General features: G+C 39.1%; 1 protein-coding gene and 1 pseudogene across 1 annotated transcript in view; both read right to left on the reverse strand.

The window, feature by feature from the left end:
- The window catches only part of IL1RAPL2 (interleukin 1 receptor accessory protein-like 2), a 1,356,387-nt gene that overhangs the window by 744,709 nt on the left and 587,303 nt on the right, over positions 1–24,375 (reverse strand). The gene's annotated exons all lie outside the window — the stretch shown is intronic.
- On the reverse strand, positions 17,354–18,879 carry LOC102244428 (annotated as a pseudogene).

Raw genomic sequence — 24,375 nt, forward strand, 5'->3', positions numbered from 1 at the left:
CACACACACACACACACACACACACACACACACACATATATGAGGCCTAATGCACAAAAATTTGTGCAAGAGTAGGCCTTCCTTCCCCCAGCTGCCCTCACCACGGCACCAGCTTCTCTCTGGCACCCGGGACCCAGGCAGCTTTTCTCCAGCCCCAGCTTCATCCAGAATGATGTCTGGAAGGACATCTGGTCAAATTATCATATTACCCTTTTACTATTATAGATATATGCATGGGTATGGTTAGTTTAAGCATTTATATAGCTGACAAAATTCACTTGCTCTGTCCTTTACAACCATTATATTTTTCAGTTAAAAAGTCAGCAGCTGTTCCTAGGACACATTTGAGTTTAGCCAGTATTGTAGTTGGTAATAGTAGGTTTGTCTTTAAGGAAAGGCTACTCAAAAATTCAAGTATAATATTCACTATGAAGTGGTTAAAATTTAATAGGCAATAAGGGTTGGATATGGTAAGCAGGCAAGATTGCTAGGGAAACTGATGAACACGTGTTCTGGGACCAGAACAAAGAAAACTGCCTCACTGAAGTATTAGGGAGAATCAAAGAAGTGATCAAATTCTGAGAGTTCATTAAAAAAAGGGAAATTTTGGCATCAGTGTTTCAAAACAGTAACAACCTTTAAGGTTCCAATGCCAAAGCATTTCAGCCTGCCTCACATTTAAAATTTTAACCCGTCCCTTAAACTATATTCCTTGCCTCTTCCACCAACCGTAACTTGCAGTGTTCAGCTAATTTCAACCTCCTTTTCACCCTCTGCCTAAAACCAATACTAATCTAAAAATCATCTTAGGGAACTTCCTTCAAGATTTGGGAAGCAACAAATGGGAATAGGAGGAGATACAAACACACAAACTTAAAAATAATCACCTTCTAACAGCCAGGTACCCTATCAGTTACCAAATTTAATACAATTTCTGCCTAATATAACAGCTTCTATGCAGTAGGTCTTAATCCTTGCAACTTGTAAAACAAAAATTAAAGCACAGTACAGTAAAAAAGTTATTTAAAAAACAATGGCAACACAACCCACAGCCAGCAATTTTTTTGTAAAAGGGAGAGTTTTTATGTATTTGAACACTAAGAGTCTTTTATACTTTTTGCAATGTCCTTCATACTCATCAGTTATAGCTTTTCTATAAGACTGAAAGTAGGTTACTCTCTTGAGACCATATACCAGGTCTTTGATTTTTCTCAAAATCACTTTAGTCCTTACTCCCTGGCTCCTCCACACCAGCCCAATTTTTATCCTAGCAGGGAGCAAAAAGGGATGCCTAAACAGAGTGAGAAACTAGTGCTTTTGAGAACAAGATACCAGTAAGAGATATTTATGTGAGTCTGATAGACATCCTATCTAATAAAGAGGGAATATGCTAATTGGCCCTCACACCATCACTAAGATGGTGGTGCCTACAGCCAATAAGGAGGGAATATGTTAAGTGACTGCCCCGCCCTCAAAAATGGTGACGCCCACAGCCACAAGATAGTGGAACCCAGTCCCCTCAGCCCCGCCGGGGCACCTGCCTCCAAAGTCCCCCAGTCCCCTCAGACCCCAGCCATCCAGGGCAAGCCTCAGCCGCCCAGGGCTGTTCGAGGCTCAGGTAACCAGGGCTGGCCGAGGCTTGTGCTACTGGCAGTGGCAGCATCAGAGTTGTGATGGGGGCGTTCGCTTCTCCTGATCACCGGGTTGCCTCCTGCCCCTGAGGGCTCCCGGACTGTGAGAGGGGAAAGGCTGGGCTGAGGGAACCCCCTCCAGTGCATGCATTTTCATGCACCAGGCCTCTAGTCTATACTAATAAAAGCCTAGGTGGTCCTCATGTGCGATGTCATCACAAGATGGCCACCACAAGCTGGCCACCACAAAGATGGTCGCCACAAAGATGGCAGCCACAAGATGGCTGCATGCACAGCGGAGGCAGGGCCCGGTGGCCACTCTATGTGGTGAGGCCTGGGGGTCTCGCGGCTCCACTTTGTGCAGAGGAGGCTGGTCCCAGCATCTCCACCACCTCACATGGAGGAGGCGGGTCCCAGCGGAGGAGGTGGGTCACAGCAGGGGAGAGCAGTTGGGGGCAATCAGGCTGGCAGGGGAGGGCAGATGGGTGTGATCAGGCCAGCAGGGGAGGGCAGTTGGGGGCCTCAGGCCAGCAGGGCAGGGCAGTTGTGGGCAATCAGGCCAGCAGGAGAGTGGTTAGGCATCAATCAGGCCGGCAGGGGAGCGGTTAGGGGGCAATCAGGCTGGCAGGCAGGTGAGTGGTTAGGAGCCAGTAGTCCTGGATTGTGAGAGGGTACAGGCTGGGCTGAGGGACACCCCCCTCCCATGCACGAATTTTGTGAACTGGGCCTCTAAGTAATATAAATAATCATGTAACTATGATATCAGCTGTCAAACCTCACAGGAGACATTTTGTAACAACCAGTTTTTATCAAACTCAATTAGAGAAGTTCTATTACATGTCAAAATAGAAACCAAACTGTATTGTCTCCGTATGTGTCATTTGAACCCTCAAACTCTTGTTTTTCCAGTTGACCATTCTAAGAATTTAAATTGAACTTGATATTTTTCAAGAGCCAGACATTTCATTGCCCATCAAGTTTTGGTTGTATTATTTTTTCAATCAAATGCAATAACTATATTGAACTGTCAGTTTAATCTTCATAGCTTTGTTTCCAGAAATCTATGTAGCATAAAATATGCAATCCTCTAAATAATTTCAAAATTATTTCTTTACTTACAATTTCAGTACATATGGCCTGTAGGTTTCAGAAACTCAACAGGTTTGCTTCCCCTTTGACTCAAGGGAACTAGCTTACAGGTGATTGACTGATGGTGAAAATTCACATCTATGTAATAGCTATTCAGACAAGGTGGCTCCAAACTTTTGTCAGGAGTATTGAAGGAGAACATTGTTCAATACTTTCATGAAATAATTTGAAGGTCTCTCAGCATTTAGTGTGCAATGGGCTTGGTAAGTATACAGAGTGGGACAAAAGTAGGTTTACAGTTGATCATATTAAAATAATGCAATAATTAATAAATAATAATACAAGAATAAACTTTTCCATACTTTTGCCACATACTGTATAATGAAGATAAACAAAGCCAGCTCCTTGATCCTTTAACACAAAGATCAAAGATGAAAACATGAAATCCTCAAAGACCAACCATGCATTTTTATTTGTGGCAATAGAGCCTAGCTGGTATGCTGCTGATAGAGGTAAACCACCAACGTTGTAGCTGATGTTAAACCAAATTCTTCTCCTTTACTCATTGAAGAAGCAGAAACCAAGCTATTCCTACATGAAGAACACTTTCAGCATCACAGTTTTGGGTCAATCAATAGACTGGCATGAAGCATAGCCATAGCATGCACATTTGAATATCTCTAAAGCAGGCAACTGTTGATTATCATCTGCCAACAATTTACAACCATGTTTGCTCTCGGTTGTCAGGATTCTACTTGGAGATAAAATGGACTTAATCCTACTCTTGCATTTGTAAGCTTTGAAGTAATTAAGCAGAAAACTTCCTGTATGATTACCCTCATTAGAATATTTGGCTTTCATTATGGAAACTGATAGGAATCTCCCTCACTTGGTGCTGAGTTATGTTCACATTTAAGAGAAAATTATTTGTTTAGTATGTCAACCTTTCCCTCTGTGGGCACACCTTCTCCACTTTGTCAATGTCATCATCTAAATTGAGTTAATGCTAAGTTATACATTTGCTTTTGTATTTTTTTCTGGAGCAAAATCTGCAAAATGGCTCCACTATCGTCTCATAAGCTGCCTTTGTATCTAATACATTCACTCAATAAATTCAGCTGAATCTCTACTATGTTTGTTTATGAAAGACATTTGTTATCAATGATTTGGCCAATGTTCTCCTATTGACAGCAAGGAGAGAGAAAGTGAGAAGTAACTTTCCAAATGCATTCAGAAACATGCTGTCTTGTGTTAGTTAAAATTTGAGGGATTTAAGATAACTACAAAAGTGACCCTAAAATAGCAACTTATTAGTCAAAAGTAACCCCTGCTTCCATTGTTTAGGTTATTAGTGATTTACAAAGCATCTACTATGCCCCAGTCACAGTATTCTGTGCTAGAGATGTGATTATCAAAGCCCCAGTTCTCCCTTACAATAGAGAGATCATACCGTTTACTGCAAGGGACAACTGCTAGATGGAGGCAGAGGTAGTTAGATTATGACCTGGAATGGGAAATAAGGCCAGAAAAAAGAATTGACTAACAATTGCTCCTACAAATAGGTAAAGGTCCTCAGTATCATTTAGTGAGTTGGCTGGGAAACTATAATCATGCTACCAGCAATTTCAACTACTTCTGCTGAAGCCAGGCCATGCTCATCATATATAAAGTATTTGTGCCTTAGCCAAACGTACAAATGTCATTGTTCCTGCAATTTACTCTTTATTAAAAATAACAAAATCCAAGCAATCACATCACTGCAGACATCTAGTCAGGCTGAAATATTCACTTGCTTCAATTAATTAATTTACTAGCTAGTTTAAACAATGCACAGTAAAACCTTGATTAACTGGTATGCTTTGGGAATAGAATATTGTGGGTAATTTGTCTAATCAAAAGTTGAGCAGGAAGCATTTTTAACCCTTGTTGAACATTCTTTTTATACTAGAGGCCTGGTGCATGAAATTTGTGCATGGGGGGAGGGGGCTCAGCCCGGCCTGCAATGATGCAAGTGTTCCGCACCCAGCCTGGCCAGAGGCCCTCCATGGCTGAGCACAGAATGCTTGCCTTGTCACCACGGTGATGAAGCAAGCATTCTGCCAGGCTGCTCACACTGCCCGCTCTCAGCGGCCGCCCCCCTGGGACTGGGGGACTCCAGTGGGGCTGAGAGGACTGGGTGCCACCATCTTGTGGCTATGGGCACTGCCATCTTTGTGATGGAGTGATGGTTAATTTACATATTACCCTTTTATTAGATAGGATGGTCAAGGCAAATTTCCAGCTTATGAGAGTGAAACCTAGTACACAGAGTTGCATTTTTTTTACTGAGTAGTGACAATCATTTAGGACTTTGTGGTCATCAGAGTGCACATCAGTACTCACTCTCCAGAGCAGGAGATGAAAAATTAGAGTGTCTAAGACTGTGGTTTGACCTAAAAACATTTCCTGCCAGAACCGGTTTGGCTCAGTGGATAGAGCGTCGGCCTGCGGACTGAAAGGTCCTGGGTTCGATTCCGGTAAAGGGCATGTAACTGGGTTGCGGGCACATCCCCAGTAGGAGATGTGCAGGAGGCAGCTGATCGATCTTTCTCTCTCATCGATGTTTCTAACTCTCTATCTCTCTCCCTTCCTCTCTGTAAAAAATCAATAAAATATTTAAAAAAAATAAAAATAAAAATAAATAAATAAATAAAAACATTTCCTAGGGGCCATATTTTAAATTAATCCCTGATTCTAGTTTGCTTAGGTTTTAGCCTCTCTCTCCTCCATTAAATGAATAATAATAAAAGTAAAAAAAAATAATAGTGTGATTGTGTATTCTGGCTAATTAAGTGTTATACTGTCATTATACTTTAGTGAAGTAGAGTCTGCTCAAATACAAACTAGCTGCTTAACATTTGAAAAATAATAATAAATCACATAGATTATAATATCTGAAAAGAGTTTAACTTTTTTTTTTTTACAGAGGAGGAAACAAAGGTCCAGAGAGGTAGTAAAAGCAACTTTGCCAAAGTCCCACAAGTAATCTTAGAGCTGAGCCCTACATCCAAATGTCCTCTTTAATTCAGTCACACATTGCCAATGATAAGTTTTATGGAGTTACATCTTTTCTCTCAAATGAAAGGATTAGTCTTGATAGATAAACTTAACTGCCTCTCCCAATCATAAATGTCTTTATTTCTTTAAATAAAGATTATAATTACTATACCTGCTTTAAAATGCTTTAAAAAAATTAACCAGTTTAGAAACATAGGTATTATAATGACAAAGCACATTTTTAAATTTACACGGTGCTTCAAATTAGGCTATGCAACTCAGGGTACTGAAAGTTGTCAGAAGCCCTCTTTTATCTCAGAGGTGCATTGAAATGGAGCTTTGAAAGATCATCAGTCTCCTCTGTCACAAGGTTGATGTTCTTTTGATTGAAATGCAAATCTATTTTTCCAGAATACCTACTAGTGCTCAGAAGAATTCCAGTATAGGGAGGTAAGACTATAAGCGTCCTTAATATGACATCTTGCTATTTTCAGTTGGAGCTCTTTAATTCAGAAGGGATACAGGTAGGAAAATTACTGATATGACTATGGTGCTCACAAGAAGAATCCTGTCATTATACTTTTAAAATTAAAACAACCAAGGTATTTTCTAATTTATCTTCTGAATAAGTTTTCTTAGGCACACAAAGAAAAAAATATTCAGATTACAGGAAATGTTAATTTTTAGAGTTAAAAGTTTCTTCTTTCACCTTTTATAAAAGAAAAGTAAGCCTAATTGAATGCAGCAGTGTATTAAGTCATTTTGGTGCTCTTTTACTGGCCAACTACCAAAGTATTCTTTTAATAGAGCATTTTCAAATAGGCACACCCACTGGGCTTTTTCAGTAAAAGCTGGTGTAATTTAGTGACACTGAGCACTTTTACCACGAAGGTTTTGAAGTTGTAAATATTGGTGATACTAGGATAGAATTTTGAATATGACTGTATATAAAAATCAAATCAATAGATGACTCTGCCTGCAGTATCTTTTCTAAGTACCCACCCTTCAGTCTTTAATATAAATTTATAAAATAGAAAAGTATAAGATTAGAAGTGATTGCATTTATCTCCTACAGATATGTAACTTTATATTTCTTATTTTATTTTACTATTGTCAAAAGTTTCACTTCACAATGCTGAAAATAAGAAGGAAGTTATTCCATTAGAATACTGAAAGGATTAACAGATGCCATGAATGTTATATAGGTCAAGTGGTATTATATCAGACAATGACTATATAGATTTAAAATATGTCTCACATGATTACATCAGAATATTAACATTTATATAACAACTAGAGGCCCGATGCATGAAATTCATGCAAGGGGCTCAGCCCCTGCAGCCGTGGCTGCTGCCTTGGCCCTTGCAGCCCCGGCTTCATCTGGAAGGTTGGTCGGATGTCCAGTCTAATTAGCATATTATGCTTTTATTATTATAGACTAGAGGCCCAGTACACGAAATTTGTGCATGGGGGGTGTGTCCCTCAGCCCAGCCTGCACCCTCTCCAATCTGGGAACCCTCTGGGATTAGGCCTAAATGGGCAGTCAGACATCCCTCTCACAATCCAGGACTGCTGGCTCCCAACCGCTCACCTGCCTGCCTGCCTGATTGCCCCTAACCAATTCTTCTTGCCAGTCTGATCACCCCCTAACCACTCCCCTGCCAGCCTGATCGACACCTAACTGCTCCCCTGCCGGCCAGATTGCCCCTACCTGCTCTCCCCTGCTGGCCTGGTCACCCCTAACTGCCCTCCCCTGCTGGACTGGTCCCCCCCAACTGCCCTCCCTGCAGGCCTGGGTCCCCCCCAACTGCCCTCCTCTGCTGGCCCGGTCACCCCTAACTTCCCTCCCCTGCAGGCCTGGTTGCCCCCAACTGCCCTCCCCTGATGGCCTGATCGCCCACAACTGCCCTCCCCTGCAGGCCTGGTTGCCCCCCAACTGCCCTCCTCTGCTGGCCTGATTGCCCACAACTGCCCTCCCCTGCTGGCCATCTTGTGGTGGCCATCTTATGTCCACATGGGGGCAGCCATCTTTGACCACACGAGGGAGGCCATCTTGTGTGTTGGAGTGATGGTCAATTTGCATATTACCTCTTTATTATATAGGATAAAGACTATAATGAGGATATGATAATGTGTTGGTGATTATTTCAGAGACAGTATTCAAGGAATATTCACAACTGTCACTCAAATGATTATTTGCATATGTGGAATTTATGAGACAAAATGATAAATTCAGTTAATATCTTATTTAAGATATTGTACCTGTTTCTCTTTGGCCATAACTACTACAAAGACAGGTAGATAATTCAGGCCAAGGAGATATTCCAGTTAGGAACTGAGTTATCTAGATCAGTACTCTTCAAGAATCTCTGTGATTATCGACATGTTCCATATCTACACTGTTCAATATGATAGCCAATGACTACATGTGTCTAATGAGCACAAGACATGTGGCTAGTGTGACAGAATACATGAAATTTTAATTTTGCTTACTTCAAATTTAAATGTAAATAGCCATATGTGACTAGTAGCTACCATGTTGGAGAACATAGATATAATTTTTTTGCATATAAAATAATGCCAACCAATCAGGGCATATTGTGGTTAAGATGAGGGGAGGAGAGGGTGGGGATTTAGTGAAGGGGGTGTAGAAATCTGGATTCAGCTTTTCTAGGGATGAATCCTGGACTCTATCACTCATTAGCTGTGGGGATTTGGAGAAGTTATGCAGCCTCTATGAACTTCAGTTTCCCCATTTAGAAACTAAGGGCAATAATAATATTTCTTCTTTTTAGGGTTATTATGAAAATTTAATGATATATTATAAGAGAAACCCATAGCACAATGCCTGGCACAGTGCAAATACTCAAAACACAGTGGCTATAATTACTTGATCAATTTAAAAACTTCAATTAATTTTGTGTTATATAGATAGTTTTAATGTCAACAGAGTGTTTCAATGTGTTGCAACTAAAAAAAGTGAATGGAAAATTATATAATGATTAGGCATATTAGAAAGTAATTCAACTTTTTTTCTCTTCATGACATATTATGCCAGGGTAGAAAATTTGAAAATCACTTCTTATCATGGCAGTATAGGATGTTTTGATGAGAAACAGTTGAAATCCAAGGGATTTTAAGACCAATGAGAGGAGGAGAAGTTTTAATAGACCCTGGTGAGAGGGGTTCAGGAAATTAAAAAAAATCATTATAAGTACTAATTTTTTTGGAACGCTCTACCAAAAACTTAGTTGCTTCCTTTATTTGTCTAGCAGTAGCTGCTAGGCTCATGAAACAGTCATTTGATCACCAGACACCTAGTTTTCCTCCAATAACCCCTTTTTGTCTGTAGTAACAGAATTCTAAGTTTATAGCTGACCTTATGATCACCCAACAGAAAGACTGTATTTCCCAGGAAACTCCTTGTGGCCAGGAGACAAAGTCCTGATAAATGGGATATAAGTGGAGGTAGAGTGTGCACATTCTGGAAAATATCATAAAAGGGAGGAGTTTTTCCTTCTCTTCTCTTTTCTCCTTCTGGCTAGAATACAGACACTACAGCTGGAAGAAGCCCTCTTTGACCATGTATCCTTCAGAATGCAGACTAGACATGAGAAATCCGCAAGATCAAAGATCTAGACCAGCGGTTCTCAACCTGTGGGTCGCGACCCCTTTGGGGGTCGAACGACCCTTTCACAGGGGTCTCCTAAGACCATCGGAAAACACATATATATAATTACATATTGATTTGTGATTAATCACTATGCTTTAATTATGTTCAATTTGTAACAATGAAATTGGGGGTCACCTCAAAATGAGGAACTGTATTAAAGGGTCGCGGCATTAGGAAGGTTGAGAACCACTGATCTAGACCATACCAGCCCTGCTATGTACCACTGCACTTGAATGCAGTAGACAAACAACTATCTTGTTTAAGCCACTCTTATTTAAGATTTCTGTCACTCGCAGCCAAACCTAATTCTAACTCACCACAGGTGTTCCAGCTTAGACTGTATAAACATCTCTTTCCAGTGAACAAGAGTTCCAAAGCAGACTCACTTTAGATTTACATTTCTTATAGTGAAGGACACACTAACAAAGGGTACTGAAATTAGAATTTAATGTACTTTGAAACTCATCCTGCACAGGATTCACGGGACCAGTCTAAAATCAATTAGGCTGCTAAAGGAAACACAAAGAGAAAATATCAATGAAATGTAGAACTATGAACATCATGGAAAATGTAGAACCATCTTTGAGCATCTATATTTTGACAGCAATAAAAATGGGAGCATAAAGCTACATTTTTTAGTGTATATAAGTCCTGCTTCCAAAAAGTTTTTTCTACCCTTAGATGAGATATTTAAATCCATCATTCTGCACCTATGGACAGAAACATAGGATTTTTTTTCTGCCACTTGATTCTAGTTGACCTTTGATGAAGGAATCTTCTGTAGAAGATCTATTTTGGGGCAAATAATGTAAGTTCTTGTTGTTAGATTGAGGAAGCAATGCAGCTCAAGGTCTCCTAACAACTTTATCTTATTAGAATGAAAATGATTCCTTATAGCTATTCCTTGGATGACCAATCAGTATTGCATTTTAAGGGGGGAAAGATCATTAATCAGAACCATTATATGGACAACTCAATGGTTTTAGAATTCAACAACTATTTGGTTAATTATTTTTTAAGAACTAGAAACTGGTACAGTTTTGGGGCAAAGTACTCACACTGGTCTAAAAAAATATCAATAGTTTCCCCAAATTAATACTAGATTTGTTATTCAGAGTTCATGGAGTACTTATTTTTTAAGAGCCATGTATGAGTATTGACATTTCAACTATATAGACATAACTTTATTTACTGTAGTAAAAGCATATTAATGTTGATTTATTTAAACACTTCAGTGAAGTGGCAGTTCAGTTTAATCAAATACCAACTTAATTGGGTTATGTTTGATTTAAAAGTTTCAAAACACTACTATGAGATTTGTTAAAGGCTGAATTTAGGAAAGTTATAATCATTAAAAATTTACATTATGTGCTGAGGCTATACTTAGTTTTGTGGCAAATTTCCAAGCAGCAGACCTTTTAAAAGACTAATTGTCTGTGACTATGTAATTCCCTCAGCGCTGAGCCAGCCTTGCCATTGACTTGCAAATATCAAGTTAGAACACTGCCCAGAGCACAGACAATAAAAAAGTGCCTAAATGTAGGAGAAGGGGGAAGAAAGAGTATTGCTATATGCTTTCTTTTTGGTTTCCCAACTGCACATCCTACAATTGTCATAATGCCAGCTAAAATTATGTTTTGGAAGGTATGTCAGCATATTAAAAAATGTATTCCTCACAATTCTTTTCCAGATGTAGCATATATTCTAAACACAAGATTCCTCACATCTTTATGAAACTTGAAAAAAAAATGAAACTGTTGAGAAAAGAAGGGCGATCAACATAATTGGATTTTTCAGAATTCTCTTGGACAATTTTGCATCCTTATAGGCAAGGTCATCCTAAGGTTTTATTGAGGAGAGGGCAGAAAGAAGTTTACAATGTGAAAGAGGATTTGGGGATGAAATGAAAAAGGAGAAATGTGTGTTTTCATCAAGAGTAATACAAATCCCCTGTGATTTAGACATTATTCTCTAATTTTCAGTCTAGATGACAGAAGCATTAAGTTTCTAAACCTGTGATGCCTGATAACATGGTTATACTGAACTTGAAATGTGTTATGCAACCAAGGAACTACATTCTTAGTTTCAATTAATTTGTATTAATCTAGATTTAAATTGATAAGTGTTGCTAGTAGGTAGTGTATTGGACAGTGCAGATCTAGCAGCTTGATCAAATTCCATTTTGTTTTGTTTTATTTTCAAGACTACTTCATAGGTGGTGACGCAAACATGGTTTCTCCTAAACCAGTGATGGCGAACCTATGACACGCGTGTCAGAGATGACACGGGAACTCAATTTTTTGGTTGATTTTTCTTTGTTAAATGGCATTTGAATATATAAAATAAATATCAAAAATATAAGTATTTGTTTTTCTATGGTTGCAAATATCAAAAAAAAATTTCTATATGTGACACAGCACCAGAGTTAAGTTAGGGTTTTTCAAAATGCTGACACGCCGAGCTCAAAAGGTACGCCATCACTGTCCTAAACTCTGTACTGTCCAATATAGTAGCCATTAGCCACACATGAAATTAGCACATGAGTCCTGGCCAGTTTTGCTTAGTGGTTAGAGCATTGGTCCATGAAATAAAGGGTCATGGGTTCGATTCCCAGTTAAGGACATGTACCTTGGTTGCAGTTTGGATCCCTTACCCTGGTCTTGGCATGTGCAGCAGGCAACCAGCTGTGTCTCTCTTAACACTGATGTTTCTCTTTCTCAATCTCTGTCTCTCTAAAAATCAATGGAAAATCTCTGTCTCTCTAAAAATCAATAGAAAAATATCTTTGGGTGAGGATTAAAAAAATTTAGCACATGAAATGGGCCTAATCCAAATTAAGATACACTATAAGTACAAAATACACACTGAGTTTCTAAGTATTACTATGTAAGAAAAGAATGTACTATAACTCTTAATCTCTTATATTGATTACTTGGAGAAATTATGATATTTTTAATATATTTTGTTAAACTAGGGGCCTGGTGCACAGATTCGTGCACCAGTGGGGTCCCTCGGCCTGGCCTGTGGGGATCAGGCTGAAACCAGAAATCTGACATCCCCTGAGGGGTCCCAGAGTGTGAGAGGGCACTCTGAAAAGTTGCTGTTGCTAGGCAACTTCTGCATTGAGCATCTGCCCCCTGGTGGTCAGTGCGCATCATAGTGCGACAGCGGTTGGCTGGTCGCTTAGGCTTTTATATATACAGGTTAAGTTTAATCTGACCTGTTTTTACATTTTTAAATTTGACTACTAAAATTTAAAATTTAAAATGTAACTCACATCATATTTCTATTGGACAGTGCTGTTTAAACAAACCATGACAATGATTTAGTTCATTAAGCATTAAAATATATTATCAGTGAAAAAACATTTAAGTAGTGCTGCAAAAATTTGCCATTCTTTGACTGATCAATCCATTGCTAAACAAACTCTTTCCTTACTATGTGCTTCATATGCCAAGAAAACCTCATATCTTAAGGGAAACTAACTTGTCCCCTCATAGCTATGCTTCCTCACTCTTCTACCTCAACTATCACAACCAATAATCTTCTGGTGTGTCGTCTCCATTTCTTCTTCCTTGTATTTAGCTTCTCATTTATGCATTAGCATTGGTCTCAGTGGAGGTTTGTGAAGTTGTTTCTAAAACAGATCCTTCAGGTTGTTAAGTGATCATTCTTTTATTGGTTTTGCTATATACCTGTCATTTATTTCCCCCCTCTTTTCCTCCAATCTATAGACTCCAAGGAAGAAAGTTTCTTTACTCAGTTTAACCATGTTTTAGGCATGATTTGACACCACAGATTTTCTGATGTCATCCATTTTTTTCTTGGTGATAGAAATTAAAGTTGTTTTTCTGTTAGCATCCCCATTTCCCATTTCCCTTTTGTCTTTTTTCCCAAAATATTATGATTGAATCAGAGACTACATGGCCTTCTCACAAATCCTAAAGTGCCCAATCTGAAAAGAATTAGGTAAGAGCTAGAACTTTTAAATAAGAAATTCTATTTTTTAGAATAGAAGACAAGCAGATGAGGAGGCATTCACACTTAATTATTTCTAGAATCTTCTCTCTAGAGCACAGAAATCCTACATCATTAGCAGCTGGACTAAAAACCATAACACCCAAGCTAATGTTAAGTTTATCAACCAGAAGGAAATATTTCATGGAAGTAAATTTCCCTCCTTGAGAAAAAATAATGAATAGATTGATTACTTAAAACAAAATTAAATTTATGATTTTACTGAGTAAAAAACACCATACCAATCTTACACACAGTAAAATGGTGTACCAAACATACATAGAAGGTTCAAAATAATTTGAGGTCTGAAAGAATAAAGAAGCCTGAATAAAATATAAATTACTAAAGCTATGATAATATTTTGATGTAATAAATGATGCCTATTAAATACATATAATCTTCCAAACCCAAGTTAAAATATTTAAATTGTTAGTTCTACCTTCAAAACAGAACTCTCTATATAAGGGGAGTATGCACCTTCCTACACATGGTGAGAAGTGAAAGGCACCAGAAACACCTCCCACCCCCTTCCTCCCCTGATCTCTATTATTCACCATTCCCTCCTAAACACACACACACACACACACACACACACACACACACACACACACACCCCTATACCTTCTTTGGATAATGTAGAATGAAGGAGCCCATTAAGGTGGAGCTATTACCTGGGAGGGGAATTACATTAAAGAAATCTCAACCCTTACCACTTGAATTAGGTTTTCAGTTCTAATTCCTTAGCAGAAAACATAGTCCACACTAGATGGAATCTAGACAGCTATGTTTTATTAGGTATGGGGAAGTGATATGTCTAGATATGGGATGCTTCATCACATGTGGAAGGAACCAAATCAGGAATCTCTAGATATTTGGAAATGAAGGGAGAGGGCAAAATGAAGATGATGATCCTGTGATAGGATTTGATCTGACAAGTGGGAGGGAGGGAGAAGGGTAAGGGAGATGAAAGAAATGCCCCACAGACAAATAGCTTGTGTTGGCCCTTTTACTAGGTTTAGCATCAATACAGCATCTTAATGTTTATGAGGGTAAGTGAAGCAGTGTGAAGAATGAACAATGAAAGGAGGATGTGTCTAATTGAGAAGCAACTAGTAAGAATACAAGAAGAAATAACAGTGTGCTCAAAGCTACCAGTAAACAACACTTGAATGTCATTTTGATAGTCATCAACCTGTTATATTAAAAATTTAAACTGATGTTCCTGTTGAGTCAGTTGGAATTTATTTATTGTTGGAATGCAATGTATACAATGCAGGGAATGGACAAAGACAGGAATGACAGACAGAGAAGAATCAGCACTTCAATTCACCAAGAGGCAAGAGATGGTTTTAGTCAGGAATTTCAAAGTTACAACAAGGGATGTCTGTAAGAACTGGACTGGAGTTGTTAGTTAAACATCAATAACGAAGTAAAGAGAAGGACATAAAAATTACAATCCAGGGACAAATTAAGATCAGGAAACAAAGAGTACCAAAACACCTCCCACCCCACCCTGGGAAATGGGGTGAGTTAGTCCTGTGACACAAAAGAATTATCTCCTTCGTCACATTAATACTATTTATTCATGATAACTATCAATTCTTGGTTGCTTTAAGACATTCTGACTCTACATCTATTTTTCAGAAGATGCACATATGAGAAGATCATGTAATATCAAAAGTAAAAATAGCCATGTATCTGTGGCAAGGTGTACATTCGCCACACTGAATTTTAACAACAATGTAACTTGAGTACCTTGATCAGTTCATATACTAGGGATTCTATGAGGGCTTATAAGTTTTAATGCACTTGCTTCCTAAGTAGTATCTAATTTAATGAAAGAATTTCTAAAAGTCTGATAATATTTTGATATAATAATAAATGATATCTATTAAATATGTATTATCTTGGGATAAGAAAATAGTAAAGTTTTTCATAATCACAGAAATTTTAAAGTAGACTGCATCAAAAGCTATTTAGTCAAACTTAATATATTCTAAGTGTCCGGTCATCCAGTAGTTCATTCAACCAATCAAAGCGTAATATGCTAAGGCCTCTCAACCTCTTGCTATGACATACATTGACCACCAGGGGGGCAGAAGTTGACCAGTCAACCAGTAGCTATGATGTGCACTGACCACCAGGGGGCAGACACTTCGACCAGTAGGTTAGCTTGCTGCTGGGATCTGGCAGATGGGGATTGAGCAAGATGGGCCAGACATGCCCTAGAGCTCTCCCACATGTGGTGCCTCCCTGGCTGGCCAACTTCCCACGTTCCTCCCCAGTCCTGATCCTGCAGCAGTAGGGTCCCTCGGCCTGGCCTGTGCCCTCTTGCAATCTGGGAACCCTTGGGGGATGTTGGAGAGCTGGTTTCAGCCCAATCCCGCAGGCCAGGCCGAGGGACCCCATTGGTGCAAGAATTTGTGCATTTAATCTCTAGTTTTTAAAGAAATTAATTGTTAATGTAAGTAAATAATGTACATACTTTAAAAAGTCAACTAGTACTGCTAAGCTTATAATAAAATGAACAGTCCCCTGCCTCATCCTCTCCAAAATCAAACCACATCCAACCCTTTGTTCTGTTTCTTCTGGTGCTTGCCTCCACATATTGAAATCATATACTTATACTGTGATTTTAACGTTTTTAAAGTTTTTAAATAGTATCTGCTGATATTCTATTATAAGATAAGAATTCAGCTTTCCTAAATGCCCCTTCACCCAATGTATATAATGTATTTGATTGAATCCGTTAAGTATTTAGATTATTATGACAATATCACATTATTTAAAGCTGAACTACCAAATTTATTATGATTAGCTGTCCTTTCTTGAATGACTTTTGTATTTTTGGAGCTCATCAATTGGCTCATTTTTTTTTCATTTGCTTAGCTTTCTATGTACCAATAATTAACTTATCCCCAAATTCTATAAAATAATTGAAAACCTCCTCTGAATACACACTCAAGGATGTCATTATGTTATCAGTCTTATATTGTTGAAGGTATCCTTCTGATAGCTTTCTGTCCTCCTGTGCCAATATACGCTGTGGTAGGAAACTGACTGCCACTTTCTTGGAGCTGAGTATGGAAATGGAATTGAAGTTTTTGCTGTCCAATATTCAGACTTTCTCATATTTCCCCTATTTTCAATATAAGGCATCTTCCTTGTCCTTAGTTGGGCCTGCTATCCCTGAGTTCAGAACCTGAGTGGTTAAGCATCTCCAAAAGTAAACCTTCAGTTTTTAACCAGAATGGGAGTAGCAGAAGCAGTTGTCTTGGAGGACAGGGTAGGAAAGGGATCTGGGAGTGGGGGTCTAACTAATTGCTTTAAAGACACTTCACCAGGATGTTTGTTTTCAGTCTCACCCAACTGCCCTGCCTGAAATAGTACTTTTAATTTGTAGTTTTTGAAACTTTCTGGGGTTATGTGGTAAGAATGGGATTGCTTCTTTCCTCCCCACACCCCCAAGCATCAGTTGGACATCCCCTGAGGGCTTCTGGAGTGTGAGAGAGTGCAGGCTGGGCTGAAGGACCCCGCCCCCCACCAAGTGCAAGAATTTCGTGTGCCAGGCCTCTAGTTTAAAAATATGAGGCAATTAAGATCTGGATGTCAAGTCCACAATGTCTGCAAATAACAGAACCAGGTCTAGAGAAAATCCAGACCTCTTAAGTCTTGATTCAGTGCACATTCCACTTATCCCACTGATTCCCTCAGATACAAAAATCTCAATTGTTTTAACAGTCTAATAAGAATTTAGAGCTTTATATCAAGTATTATGAGTATAGTTTTAATGCATTTAGAGGCCTGTGTATGACAGGTTGGCTTATTATTCTAAGAGTGGTTTCTTTGGCTAATTTTTATTTATTTTTATTATTTATATGTATGTATGTATGTATGTATGTATGTATGTTGGTCCAAAGGTGCTTTATTGAAGGGTGAGGGCTCTGCACTCAGCATCAGCTACAACTGGATCTCCCAGAATGCCTGCTTCTCCAGGAGCTTCCCTTTGTACTTGAGATTGAACTTGGCTCTCTCCCAGAGCTTGGTCATGTTTCTCCTCTGGAAGCTCTTGAACAGGATATGGAGGATGTTGCCCTCGGGCTTCAGGGTCCAGAGCCAGACTGCCAGCTCTGAGCTGAGCTGCACATGGATTTCCAGGGCCTGGTACTTGAGCTGCCCCAGCCTGCGGGGCTTGGCCTAGGATAACCACTGTGCCTTCAATCATTCCCGCCACCCTGCACCAGCTCTGCTAGCCACTGCATCACCTGGGCCTTGATCTTGCACATTCTGAAGAGTTTCTGTTGCTGGAGCTGGGAGGCCTGCATTGTGGCCTGCTGTACCCACAGCATCTGGGCGGCCTTTTCCCACCAATCCTGCTACTCTGTCTTCTTCTCCACAGGGGCCAGGCAGGCAGGTGTGGCAGCCTTGACTCATCTCCACTGGTCATCTCCTTCCTGGTTTCCAGCCCCCTCTGGCCACTTGTCCTGGTCCTCGCCCAGCTCCCCCTCCCCATTGGACTCTTCCTGCAGCCCCTGGCATATCTCCTCAAATGTAGACTCCTAGGTGGCGGCCTGCTCGATGTGGGGCAGGGCCAGCTGCTGCTCTAGTTTCTCTGCCTTTTTCTGCCACTGCAGCTCGACTTCATGGGCTTCCCAGAGCAGCGTCTGGTGGTCCTCAAAGGACGGGTTGTAGGAGGCTCCAGAGGGTGTCACCTCCACAGCAGGCACTTGGGACAGTGTGGTGTGGAGATGCAGCGGTGCTTCACTCCTTTCTTCTTGGTCTGCTCCAGGAAGAAGGGGTCCTGGCTGGCCAACGGCCTCTCCAGAATGTTATCTTTGGCCCAGAGATTGTAGAAGGGCCGCTCCATGGTGTCCAGGGGCTCAGGCTTGGCTTTGGCCACAGGAGGGTTGAGGAGCTGGGCCTGCACCCTGCGCGCCTCTCAGGGCAGCTTGTCCTACTTTGCGAACTTCTCCCATAACTACCCCTTCCGCTTGAGCTTCTTGGAGTTGGAGACCTGGTGGGTGAGGATGTCTTTGGGGACAGGGATCTTGGATGTGTTTTCTAAAATGAGGTCGACCCAAGGGGGTTTCTTGAGGAGCAGGGGCCTCTTCTGGACTTTGGTCCTCTTTTTGCTCATCTCTCTGCCTTTATCTAGGAGCCAGTATCTAGGAAGAAGAGTTTTTTTATAGGGGGCCTCTGATACCAAGCCACAGCTCATGAACTCCTGCAGCCACAGTCCTCTAGGAATTGATCAACTTCCAGCCACAGTGGCTCCTGAGCGAGCCACTGCTGCCAGCCCCACTTATTTCTTGGGCCTCACTGCCACCGCCTCAAAGCTGGGTCCACCGAAGTGGGCCACAGCTCCAGGAAGCTGAAATCAGCCTCGATTTTCGTGTGGAGCTTGCTGCTACTGCCACTGCTTCCTGCTGCCATCTTGTTCTCTTTGGCTAATTTTTAAACAGTATTTAACCCTAGTATTTCGAGAAATACATAATTAAAATACAGTAGTTGATATTCATAAAATTAGAATCAATAACTTCAGAATCTTAGTTTGTTATTACTATGCAGACTTGGCAACTTCAAAGAGATTGTAACTCTTTGCTGGTGTTTGGGAAACTGTGCCTCTTTTTAAGATGAGAAAAACAACCTAAGTATGAAGTGTGCAAACTTCCACTGTGCAGTTTAAGAAGTTGATGGAAATTGCTTTCCCTCCACCTGGTAGTGGTAAACTCAGATATTTCCTAGATAACTAGCAAAATGCCCATCCTACCAAGGATGACTGTGGCTATTTTTCTACATTGTATGGATATGGAGAAAAAATGGACTATGATATCAAAGTAATAACTGGGTAGAGAAGAGGATGGGGGAGGGGAAAGTAGGAGGGACATATTTCATTGCAGCCATAAGAAGGTAGTGAAAGAGGGAAAATTGAAGAAGGGATTGGGAGTTGGAAACTGGCTGCCTTCCTCACCTAAACAAAAACTTTCAGGATAGTGCTCCCAAACCAATGTTTTGGTGAATAATGTTTTGCCAAGAATGGTTTCTAGGTTAGCCACCATATCAATTCCCTAAGTCCTTGGGAGTGGTTAAGCCTCTAGAATCTGAAGCAGCCAGAGGTCCTGTCTAGTCTCCTCTGATATTCAGTGAGTCACACACATATTTTCCTTTGTACATGTACTCTGATGTACAAAAAGTTGGAATCATATCTTTAAAAGATCAAGATATGACCACAGGCAGAAGTTGACCCAGAACCCATTTATAGGTATGTGGAGAAGCGTAGGAACTGTCATCCCTATTAAGGCCACACAAGACAGTGAACTAGTGTTCTTGACTGCTGTGCAGACTTGGAGTTGAGGATATCACTGATCTTGCATAATATACAATTTTTTCATTGCATACAGTTGGTTTCCATTTATTAATAAAGGCTCCTTTTAAAGGAATTTCTATAACAGTCCATATGTTTATTCTTTTTTCCCCTTTATTGATTAAGATATTACAAATGTGTCCTTATCCCCCCAATGTCCCCTCATCTCCTCAATCCTGCCCTCACCCCTTGTTGTCCACATCCATCGCTTATGCTTATATGCATGTATACAAGTCCTTTGGTGTCCATTGGATGCCCTCTGGTTTCTTTAAGTGTAACTTCATTATTTTTAGTTCTGGTCCCTTTGTACCTTTCACTGAGCTAAATCAATATTTTCTCTTGATAATGTTTGCCCAATTGGAGATATTTGCAGATCTGCTGATTTCCTCCTAAACCAAGTTATATGTATTTTGTTCCCTTAATCATCTTTATGCATTACCCTACTCAGTCATTAAACCAAGGAAAGCCTGTTTCCTCAAACTATTGAAATATAGCATTTTCCTTTATATGATATTATAGTTTTATAAATATGTTTTTATTGATTTCAGAGAGAAGAAGGAAGGTGGAGAGAGGGATAGAAACATCAATAATGAGAGAGAATCATTGATTATCTACCACCTGCACCCCCCCTTACTGAGGATCAAGCCCACAACCCAGGCATATATCTTGACGGGGAATAGAACCGTGACCTCCTGGTTAATGGGTCGATGCTCAACCACTGAGCCAGACCAGTTGGGCAACATTATAGTTTTATAGGCATCCTGCCTTATATTCTTTTATGTCTCCTTTAATCTGCTAATTTAGTTAAGAAGTGGATTAAGATGGATACATTTCAAAGGACACATTTCTGCAGGGACACAAAATGCAGATAGAAGGCATAGGTGCAAAGAAGGAATAATGCAAGATGTAGATAATTAATCTTCCCGCACCAGGAGATAGGACACTGTAGGTTCAGTCAGTAATCATGTACCTAGAAAGAGATTGTATACCAATTGTGCTCTTCTACCAAAGTGGACATAACAAGATACCAAACACCATGTTTCCCCTACCCCGATGTCCTGCAGTCCAAGATTTAAAGGTCAAATAAAGAAAGAAGAATAAGGAAAGGAGAGTAAGAATGACTGGACAGTAAACCAGGAGAAAAGCCAGGAGAGTATAATATCATACAATCCAGGAGAAATAGTGGTTCAAAAAGACATGATTAACAGGATCAGATGCTACTGAGGTATTAAGATAAAGATAGAGAAGTTAACATTGGATTATGTAACATGGTGGTCATTGGTGATTTTAATAAGATTGGTTTCCACTTATTGGAATGGACAGAGGCCAGACTGGGGTGGACTGAATAGCAGAAGTGTAAGCATGAAGCTGCCCAGACCAGAGGAACAAGGTTCAGGCAATTGGTGGGGTATCAAGTGCATTTTTAAAAGACAGAAAACCTTTCACTACTTTCTCTGTCTTCTGGTCATACTTTCCCATCGCATACTCTACTAGTTTTGCACTATATTCTTAACAACCTTTATGACAGCACAATACTTATAGAGAATTTGGCCTTGAGAGGAATGAGTGTTCCCCCTGCTCCATACCTAGTCATTTTCAAAAGTCTGTTAGGGGTGTGGAATTGAAGTCAATGAGTATATAAAATAACCCCTTATCAGATGTGTCATTGGCAAATATGTTCTCCCATAGAGTGGGTTCCCTTTTCATTTTGATAATTGTTTCTTTTTCTGTGAAGAAGCTTTTTAGTTTGATGTAGTCCCATTTATTTATTTTTTTCATTTGTTGCTTTTGCTCTAGGAGATGTGTCAGTGAAAATTCTGCTATTTGAGATGTCTGAGATTTTGCTGCCTATGTTTTCTTCTAGGATTTTTTGTGATTTTGCAACTTATACTTAAGTCTTTTTATATTTCGATTTTATTCTTCTGTTTGGTATAAATTGGGTATATAGATTCATTTTTTGCATGTACCTGTTCAATTTTACCAGCACCATTTATTGAAGAGACTTCCTTATTCCAGTGTATGTTTTTGCCTCCTTTGTCAAAAATAATTGACCATAATTAGGTGGGTCAACAAAAGGAAGACAAATAACCCAATTAAAAAATTGGCACAGGGCCTGAATAGGCACTTCGGTAAAGAGGACTTTCATATGGCCAAGAAACATATACAAAAAGTTCAAAGTCACTAATCCTCAGAGAGATGCAAATTAAAATGACAATGAAATACCACCCCACACCTGCCAAAAAGGTTACCATCAATAAATCAACAAACAACAAGTGCTGGTGAGGAGGTGGAGAAAAGACTGGGTGCAGTCACAAAGGAAAACAGCATGGAATTTACTAAAAAAATTAATAATGGAACTACTATTTGACTCAACAATCCCACTATCATAAGAAGCCTGAAATATCAATCAGAAAGAATATATACACCCCTATGTTCATAGCAGTGATATTTGCAAGAACTATGATCTGGAAATAGCCCAAGTGCCCATCAGTAGATGAGTGGATAAAAAAGCTATGGTACATTTAAACAATGGAGTACTATGCAGCTGTAAAAAAGAAGGATTTCTTACCCTTTCCAAGAGCATGGATGGGCCTGCAGAGTGTTATGCTGAATGAAATAAACCAGTCAGAGAAAGACAAATATCACATGATCTCACTTATAAGTGGAATCTAATGAACATAATAAATTGATGAACAAAAAAGATCCAGAAGAATGGAGGCATAGAACAGACTGATATATCTCAGAGGGGACTTGGGAGGGGGGTAGAAAAGATTAACCAGGGAACTCATATACATATATGCATAAACAATGAGCACAAACAATAGTGTGAAAGCCTTTGGTGGGGCAGTCTTTAAATAAAAAAAGAGAAAAAAATGTAGCAATTCTGTTTTTTTTTTTCAGCTTTATTGAGATATAATTAAAATATAACATTATATAAGTTTAAGGTGTACAATGTGATAATTTAATACATGTATATAACAACATGGGCAAAAGTAGGCTTACAGTAATTATTACACAAAAAGTTTATTCTTATACTATTATTTATTAATTATTGTATTATTTCCTATGCAAATATTGTAAACCTTTTTGCACACCCCTGTTTTGTAAAATGCTTACCACAATAAGTTTAGTAATACTGTGAATATATTGTGAAATTCATACTACAATAAGGTTAGTTAACACATCCTTCACCTCACATAATAGTCATTTTGTTGTTTTTGTTATAGTGAGAACATTCAAATTCTACTCCCATAGCAACTTTAATGTATACAATACAGTATTGCTAACTATAGTTACCAGACTGTACCTTATATCCCTGAACTTATTCATGTTATAACTAAAAGTTTGTACCCAATATCTCCCCATTTCTGCCATCCCTCAGTCCCAGGGAACCACCAATCTGCTTTGCTTCTATGAGTTCATGTCTTTTTTTTTTTTTTAAGATTCCACTTATAGGTGAGGTCATACAATATTTGTTTTTCTCTGGCTTATTTCATTTAGCATAATGCCTCAAGGTCCATTCATGTTCACATAAATGGTTGAATAATATTCTATCTTTTTAAACATGCATATATCACATTTCCTTTACCAATTCATCCATCAATGAATACTTAGGTTGGTTCTATGTCTTGGCTATTGTGAGTTATGCTGCAATGAACAGGATAATGCAGATAATCTCTTCAAGATAGTGATTTAACTTTCTTTAGATATATACCCAGAAGTGGGATTGTTGGATAGTTCTATTTTTTTCTGGAACTTCCATACTGTTTTCCCATAGAAGCTGTACTAATTTTCATTCATACAAGCAGTGCAAAGGGGTTTCCTTTTCTTCAAACATTGGACAACACTTATTTTCTCATATTTTGAAAATCATTCTAACAGGTCTGAAGTAATAACTCATTGTGGTTTTGATTTGCCATTTCCTGATGATTAGTGATGTTGTTCAACTTTTTATGTACTTGTTAGCCATTTAACGTGTAGTAATTCTGAAAAAAATGGTCTCATCATTTAGACATCCATGGCCCTTTATTTTATCCCTTTGTGTTGTATATTATTATCATATTCAGATGCAATAGCTCCAAAAGCACTATCATGGTCAATTTTTGTGAATAAGTGTTGAGAACATAAAGTCATATCATGAAAGTATTATTGTCTGTCAAAGTAATTAAATTACAGGAATCCTTCAACATGTGGATTCTTGACATCAATTGATTCTTCACGGTTATGATGCCAAGGCATGTGCTGGACAGACAGTCAAATCTTCCCAATAAACCTTATACCTCTTATTTAGTTTTTCAAAGGAAAATATCTCTGGCATTTAAAAAAAATAGTAAATAGCCCAATAAGATATCTCACTGATGCCCTTTTCCAAATGTGGTTTTTCTTTGGTTTTATTCTTTTTATTTAGTAAATGACCCAGTAAGACAACTCACTGATGCCTTTTTCCAAATATGGTATTTCTTCAGCTTATGAGTACATGTGTGTATGTATGTTGTGGATAGTAGTTGTTGGTTTTAGAAAATCCAAAATGCATTGGATTATTTCATAGGAAAGAAGCCAGAACT

This window comes from Myotis brandtii, unplaced genomic scaffold (assembly GCF_000412655.1).
Source record: "Myotis brandtii unplaced genomic scaffold, ASM41265v1 scaffold305, whole genome shotgun sequence".
Lineage (NCBI taxonomy): Eukaryota > Metazoa > Chordata > Mammalia > Chiroptera > Vespertilionidae > Myotis > Myotis brandtii.